The sequence below is a fragment of the Phytophthora infestans genome, genomic scaffold (genome assembly GCF_000142945.1).
Source record: "Phytophthora infestans T30-4 supercont1.109 genomic scaffold, whole genome shotgun sequence".
NCBI lineage: Eukaryota > Oomycota > Peronosporomycetes > Peronosporales > Peronosporaceae > Phytophthora > Phytophthora infestans.
The window spans coordinates 284,867-293,605 of record NW_003303650.1 but is presented as its reverse complement, the minus strand read 5'-3'; positions in this window follow the sequence as shown (position 1 = coordinate 293,605).

Sequence of the window (8,739 nt, the reverse complement as noted above, 5' to 3'; positions counted from 1 at the left end):
CGACGCTTGGCATGCCAGAAGATCCATAACGGATCATGGTTTACTTGATATTTGTATACTTGATTAGGACTTCTTATTGGGAATAGACCCGAAAGGGTAAGCTTAAATACAGAACAGAATTTCCACTCAAGCACACAGAGCGACGTCCGGCTTCAAGGTAAGCGTCAGGCCAAGCTTGTTTGAGTGTGTTATGCCTGTCAGTGAACTCGAAGCTCTGTAGCGAGGGTTCATCCGGCAAGGCCAAGAGACTTTGTGTATTGGCCGATTATTATCGGGAGGTTTTTACGTGACGGCTTATTGTTGCCTATTTGCACGACTGGGAGTGCTTGTATTGCATCCCTTTTATTCTTCCAGCCGAGTGTTGAACACTCGGTGATCTCGTAAAAGGCTTACCCGTGTCTGGTACCCTTCCGCTGTTGGGACCACGAGGATTCAAAACACCTGCTAGCTTTGCTCGTGCTAGTAGCGTGTTCTTATTTTACTGGTTAGCCTATATAAGTAGTTTACAAGGTCCAGTTTGTCCCGGTGCAAGGGCAGAACTGGGGTCTTCAGGTCCGCCCGAACGATCGTTTACTATCCTAGTAGACGTATTGTTGTGGGAACGTCCTAACTACATTTGTAGCTAGAGTTCACGTGGGAATTCCAACACCACACAGCATATACACCAGCGTAATATACAGTTTGATATACTTTGTCTCTTACCAGATGCTATGGAGGCGTCGTCAATAACAACCGTCGAGCTGGAGCCATCAGCGTCGTCACTTGCGTAGACGTCTAAAACTTGAGTTGAAGTAGCGATAAGTGGAGACGCTGACCGCGGACGAGGCGGCGAAATCGCAATCGGACTTGAGTCAATTGCTAATGCTCGACGAGCACTTGACGGACGTGTTGGTGATACTGGTGCGTGCTGACATTCCTCACCGCGCGTAGCTGTAGCAAATATTTCAAAATATCAATCAGCTTTACGCCATAACATTCACTATAATATGCAGTATATCGTACAGAATAATATTCAGCTTACCAGAGAGGACGTCTTCGTGAACCGGCGGCACAATATGCTCTTGGGGTGATGCTTGTTTCTCTGAAGGCGTAGTGACTGAGCGTGTGTACATAATAAGCAAAACACATATTTAGATTCAATAGTGAATAAAGCATGCAATTCAGTGTACCGGGGCCGCCCGTCGCATCTGTGGCTTGGTGAATACGTGCAGCTTGTTCACGGGCAGCTCCGGATTCGATGTCCCTAAGGTAGTTCTGGCGAACAACTTGTTGGGCAGCAGCGAGCTGAGCATCACCGGGGGCGGTCGACGTAGCGCCAGCTGAGCCAGTAGTCGGTGCGGATCCATGAGCGCGGCCTCGCAGCACTATGTTGAACATCTTGTCAGTACATCTAGAAAAAAAATATGGTTCACGTACCGTTAGCGTAGTACTCGAGTAGCGTTTTCTCACCCAGGAAGTAATCGATGCCGATTGTTCCTTCCGTGTGACCGTGGGGTCGAATATACTTGTATCGATCGTCCAGGCTTCGCCGAGATGGTGGTGTGGTGTTGGAAATCCCACGTGAACTCTAGCTACAAATGTAGTTAGGACGTTCCCACAACAATACGTCTACTAGGATAGTAAACGATCGTTCGGACGGACCTGAAGACCCCAGTTCTGCCCTTGCACCGGGACAAACTGGACCTTGTAAACTACTTATATAGGCCAACCAGTAAAATAAGAACACGCTACTAGCACGAGCAAAGCTAGCAGGTGTTTTGAATCCTCGTGGTCCCAACAGCGGAAGGATACCAGACACGGGTAAGCCTTTTACGAGATCACCGAGTGTTCAACACTCGGCTGGAAGAATAAAAGGGAGGCAATACAAGCACTCCCAGTCGTGCAAATAGGCAACAATAAGCCGTCACGTAAAAACCTCCCGATAATAATCGGCCAATACACAAAGTCTCTTGGCCTTGCCGGATGAACCCTCGCTACAGAGCTTCGAGTTCACTGACAGGCATAACACACTCAAACAAGCTTGGCCTGACGCTTACCTTGAAGCCGGACGTCGCTCTGTGTGCTTGAGTGGAAATTCTGTTCTGTATTTAAGCTTACCCTTTCGGGTCTATTCCCAATAAGAAGTCCTAATCAAGTATACAAATATCAAGTAAACCATGATCCGTTATGGATCTTCTGGCATGCCAAGCGTCGTCTGCACCGTCGCACGAGCATCTTTAACGGTCCGCGCCCTGTCCCAGACGGTGAACGTGTCTTCCAAGGGTCGCTGAGTCTTCCGCGAACTCATCCCAACCGCCACTGAGGGTTCGTACCGTAGATGGTCCGCTGAATGCGAATCCGGCCAGTCCATTATTAATAATAAGGACAGCCTGGATTCAGTTACATATGGCCGTATCCAATACTCGTCGAAGGGTCGGGAGTGACGCCGTCGAGTCCCTTGCACCTTGGCGTCTCCGTACATCACATGACCGAGGGTTCGTTGCTTGAACATCTTGGGCGGTGTCACGTCTTTGTCGACGGGTGATAATCCGCAACTACGGAGAAATCACTACACCACAACTGCCCCTGTCGCAACGGAAGCCACGGTACTGGTGCCCGTTGTGACATTTCTTCATCCTTCAATTCACCATCTCGCCACCGTATGTCCAAGCGTCTGAATCGAGCCGTGTCCGACGCGTTTCAGCGTCTTAATCCTCGTAGACGTCGCGAACGTGAACAGCTGGAGATACGTCAGCTCATCCTTCTCTTGAATCATCGGCACCTTGCTCATCATCTCGCATTACTCGACTTGTTTCTCAGGAGGGCAAGGCCGAGGGTTCGAACGTCCCTCAGTCTGCTACACTTCCTCCGACAGCGGCATCATCAACTGGTCCTTCGGCGCTTCCTGCCCCAGACTCTTCACTCCCTGCGGTAGCTCCTGCAGCACTCCCCGTCGTCGCTGAATCCGCGGAGATGGCTCCTGCTGCTCCTCCTGCGCCTGCTGGTGGTCCACCACCACTCACCGAAGATTCGCTGCGCGCCATGCTGGCTGAAAGTACGGAGGCATCGGTCGATCACATGATAACCTCGATAATTCCGTACTTGACTGCAATGGCTCATCACCAAGTGCAGATCAGCGTTGTGCCTCCTCTCCACGGCGATATACACACTCAGCGTCGTCCCGAGACTGCTGTTGGTTTCGATGTGGTCCTCGCTGCGATACAACCTGTTCCTGACGCGCTGTCGGCATTACCCGAACGAGTTGCCGACTTGGAGCGTCAGTTGCGGTTTGCTCAGTCCGAGGCTGCTGCCGCCGTACGTTCGGTGGCACCCGAAATCATGGCTCGTAAGAACGCGGAGGCGTTCCTCAAGGCTGCCAATGCTGAGATTGAAGCCCTTCACCACAACGTTAAGATTTTCCGCGAGTCGAACGCCAAGAACGACGCCATGCTCGCCACTGTTCAAGCCACTATGGAACGACACGCAGAAGACTTGAATCGTCTGCACTGCGAGGTCCAAGCTCGGGACGTTTTCATCAGCACCTTGCAAAAGAAGCTGGCTCGCGAACGCGAGGTGTACAAGTCTTCTATTGGAGCGAATACCGAGCAGACCCGGAAGCTCCACCTCCTTCTGGTAAAGCTTGCCCAGGGCAAGTATGTTGATAACGACACGCTCAAGGTCCTCGAGAACCAGCAAGACCGTAACACTCGCCTCCTCCAAGCGAATCGCACCCTCCGTGCACACGTGAGTCTGGTCGGGATGGATCCCGAGGTACTTCGTCTGGCTGTTGATGGTACGTTCCTAATGTCGCTCCTTCCACCGTGTGTTCAGCAACTAACGTTCGTTCACAATCCTTCGTGATAGGTCTGACTGCGGGTGAGCTGGACCTGGACGCGCTGGACTTGGATCAGGAGACGTTAGTCGCTTTGCAGCGCATCCAGCCTGCCACCGCGTCTTCGGACGATCCTCAAGCCCTTCCTGCAGCTTTGGCCAAGGCCGCTCACCAAGTGGCCCATGGGAAGTCCCATAAGCGTCTTAGACCAGGTGGCGAGGATTCAGACGACGATCCGGACGATTCTGACGAAGAAAAGGCTCCAATCCCAACGGACAAGGCCAGTACTTCGATGGCAGCTGCCGGTCTCGGTGATGCGCCACCTGCCGATACTTCAACGCCCAAGTCAGCTCGTAGATCGCTGTTCGGTCCGAAGGCGTGGAAGAAGGCGGTTCAGAAGAAGCGCCAGAAATCGTCCTCATTCTCCTGCCAAGTCGCCCCGACGTTATATGAAGACTCGGTCCCAGTCTGTACCGTCTTCTCCAAGCTCATGGACGCCACCTCCTACATCAGCGTCTTCTTCCACTCCCGCCGTAGTCGACCTCAGCGGCGACCAGAGTGACGTGGACATAGGGAATTCTGGTCCAAGCAGCGTCCCTTCGGTTCAAGAAACTGCCACAGAGACTTCGGGTAAAGATGTGGGCTCTGGGGATCACGATGATGTTCCCGATTCTCCTGACGCGCTTTCGCCCCCGCCTCAGGGTCCCCCTGCTGAAGCCGCCAGCTTCAACGATTTCTCCTTGTCCAGCCGACATACGTGCTGCTGAAGAAGCTCTGCGCGAAGCCGAGGAAATGCGGCTCATGTTGCAAGTGATGAAGGTGAAGAGTCAGACCAGACTGTCCCACAAGGCAAGTCTGCTTCGGCGTCTGCCGCGACATCCAAGGCAGTTGAAGCATCGGGAGTGGTTTCTACAGCAGGGTCTGCCCCTGTTGAGGCTGCTCTACTAGCTTCCGCGTCTTCGAAGTCGGCTCCGACTGTTCCCACGACTGATGTATCAAGCGTGTCTTCGCCTGGCCTTTCGATGGAGATTGATGACGATGGAAATGCTGATGACGACTATGGAGATGACGTGGATGGCAATGAACCTTCGGTGGATGACTCTCCTGATGCTCCCAGTGGTAGCGGTGATGTTCCGCCCCCCACCGATCATTCAAGCATACTCGATGACGAAGATGTTGAAGATTCAAACAGGAACTGGAGTAATCTTGGCCCAGCTCGTCCTCCGACTCCACCTCGGCCAAATCCTTCGCCGATGATGACTTCCCCAATCATCGTTGCCGGCCCGCCTCCTTCGCCACCGGCAAGTCACCCAGCACCAGCATCTTCTCCTCTTGTTCCGGTGTCTCCTCGTCCGCCTGTTTGGACTCTCGATGCTGGACCTGGGCGCATGATTACGGCCACCTACACTTCGGTGCCGCGTCGTGGTGGTGCACCGTCGGTTGAGCCGTTGCCTCACCGAGTGTTGTCTGGTGGTCGCCCTACGGTGCCGGCTTCGTCCACCTTGCCAGCGTGGGTTCTCCCGTACGTGGACATGGAGTTTACTGACGCAGGCGCCAAGAAGTGTTTCGAGCGACTCTTGAGCTTAACCCTTCCCGAACCAGCTGGTGAGGTGACCGTGCGTACAACGTTGGAGGGTCTCCAAGCGTTCTTTGATTACTCGCATCCTGATCACCCGTACCAGCAACTTCGGCAGCTCTATCCTCTTCAAGCCTATCTCTTCGACACTGTCGGCTTCAATCCAAGCGTCCCCATCTCAAAGCGTGCTCCGATTGAGACCCGTCTCAAGATGATCTGGGCGAACCTTTGGGGTGACGGCGGTAAGCAAGGTGACCTCGGGTTCGCGTTGTGGGAGCGTCTCCACTGGCTTCCGTTAGCTGGTATTGAACGAGGTCTCGCTGAAGAAGCTAAGAAGGTTGGCCACGACAAGGAACGCTTGAAGAAACTGAGAGCTATGTTAAAGAAGCTCTTCAGTGAGCGCGACCGTCGTGCCGATCGTCTTCGTAACAAGTACCGTGAGCAGTACATGGCGTGGAGTCGCGACTCGGTTTCATCTAGTGCTTCCGGCGCGCCGTTCATTCGTCCCAAGTTGCTTTTGGAGCCGTCGAAGCCGTGGTACCCCATTGAAAACTTGTCGTTCGCACCTCGGACATCTGACTGGCTTTCCGAAGCTCCGGCTCTCGACGCTCGTCAGCCCTGGCGTACTGGATGGATGAATGCGCCGCATCAGCACCCGTACAACACCACGTACTTCCCGTGCTCTTCAATCCTCGTGGTACGCGTTTCGTGGATGTGTACCGAAGCGTGATCGTTGACCCGTCTCTCGATTCAACCGAGCTTATTCCGACCTGGCGTTCGTTGTTTGACTCGCCACCGGGTACTCCACGTCCTGCTCTGGCTGCTGCTCCTGTTGAAGCTGGTACCGAGGATTCGCAGGGTCCGGCTTCAGCTCCAGCTGCCGAGGCTCAGGTTCTTGATGAAGAGGAGAAGGAGAGTGGTGACTCGGCTTCGTTGACACTCTTGGCCACCGCGGCCAGGCACTTGGAATCGATTTTTTTTGAATCCTCGCTGCACGTTCTACGACGCTCTCCAGCATCTCAGCTAACTGTTGAGGTGTCCTGCGTGACTTCGTTTTCAGTGATCGCTCCGCGGTCGGCATTCATGTTTTCTTATTCTTAATCCACTTCCACAGCGCAATCATGTTCATGTTGTTCTTCAAATGCATATACAATTTGTTGTTGCAGTAACGTTCTTCGTCTGTTACCACAGGCTGCATCGCCCTGTGGACAGTTCATACGTGATCCAGTCACGCTAGTCTTCGTCCGCCACTTGCGCCATCTGCAGCCGATTCTCGCTCTTCTTGGCTCGCAAATAGTCGTACAGCAGACCTCCACATGACAAGTTTGATGATGGTTCCCAAGTTGTATCTTCATAACCCACCCACTTGACTTTGAACTCGCGTACAGCACGCTCCGTGCTCGTCGACAGTGGTGTTCTGTCGTCGAGGATGGCCTCGACTTCATATTCACCGGCAACTTGATCTGGTTCCCAGCTGTCCTCAGGCAATAGCTCCTCATCGAAGTCGAGTCTTGCTTCATTAGTCGCGTCTAGTACCAACCGAGTGTTCGGTCGACTGTTGAATTCGTTGACAGCCTAGAGTCTCGACACATGCACTACTGGGTAAAAGCGATACCCACTTCGGTCAGGCAGTTCCAGCTCGTACGCAAACTCTTCCACCTTGCGCTTGATCCGAAAAGGTCCATGCCACCGGTGAGCTAATTTATTCGTCAAGCCTGGTTTGACGCGTTCCATGTACAACCACGCCCGGCTCCCAATCTCAAAAAGAGATCTCGGTGGGGCTCTTGCAGGATCTTCCCTCTCTTCCGAAGCTTCTGGAGGGTCCGCCGAGTGTTCGTTTCCACTTGGTTGAGGTACAGCGGCTTTTTCCAGTCGACTCAGGGCCTCATTATGCTTTTTAGCCCTTCGCTCCTTTTCTACAGCCTGATAATCTTTGGCCATAGTGAGGGCGACCTCATGTTGTCGATTGATCTCGCGCCGCCACGCCAGTGCGTCAGACTGCTTGCCGAGTCCTCGTTTGAGTGATGACGACATTGCCCGCAACGTCGACTGCGCATCCCAACCATGAACGAGGTAGAACGGCGTTTCCTTCCTCGTAGTGTCTTGAGAAGTATTAATAGCAAATACTAGCTTCTCCGCGATTTCGTCCCAATCTTGCTGTAGAGGGTCTTCCGCGTACACCCGTACGGATCCCATCACCGACTTCACCGAGTGTTCCTGCTGTCCATTAGCCTGTGGCCGATAGCTCAAAGTCGCTCGTGATCTTGACTGCATCATCTCTGCAAATGCTTGGAAAACCTCGCTCATGAAGCGTGGGTCGCGGTCGTGCCTTATTAATGATGGGGCTCCGAATCGTCGGTACACACATTCTTCGAACACTTGGGCAACACTCAGTGCAGTCGTATCTGACATAGCCTTGGCAATAACGAATCCCGTGAACGAGCACTGAAATAGGAGCAACGCCGTGTTGCCCCTGCGAGATTTCGGTAGTGGGATCACAAAATCCATCGAGACGATCTGGAAAGGTCGTTCGGCTAGTACGTTCCCGGGTGAGTATCCACGAAGCTGTGGACGGCTTTTACTCGAGCTGCAATCTGGACATGACTTCACATGCTTCTCCACGTCAGCGTACAAGCCGATCCAATAATAATCGGACTTAACGCGATGGAACGTTCTCACCACACCTTGATGTCCTCCTTCCAGCAAGTCGTGACAGTTCTGCAAGACCTCTTGAATTATCGTTGTCGGTACCACAAGCCGCAGCTTGGTCTGCTCTTGCCAACCGTGGTCGTACCGACGATTCAATCCAAGACAGTGAAGCACGCCGTCTTCTGATAACACGAACCGGTCAGCGTATTTCCAGGCATCTCGAGCTTCTTTGTAACTCAGCTCTTGTGCTTGGCCCTGAAGCACCTTCTTGATGTTAAACCACTTCTGTTCCTCGTCTTGTGCCACTAGTATCCGTCTGCGTCGCTCCCGCTGTATCGCTACCGGGTCAACATCGTCCGCATCGGGAAATGCCGCTGGTACAGTCTTGTGAGGATGGTCTGGCAAATCTTCGCCGAATGAATCTTCGGTGGACGTCTCTCGTCGTTCTTCATTCTGTTCTTGAGCTTTTGAGACATCCTCCGAGTGTTCATCTGCAAACCTGACGCGTTTCTTGGCTTTCGTCTGTCGCCGAGTCATCACTGCTATATTACCATAATCGCACTTTGGTGAGCTGTAATCAACCACGAAATTTTCGAAAGTTTTCCACTTTGAAGTCTCGCTGCCTGACAGTACATGTACTTGACGCTCTGCTCCTCGTGACGAAACATCTACCGAGTCTTCATCCGGCTCGTAGATCATTTCC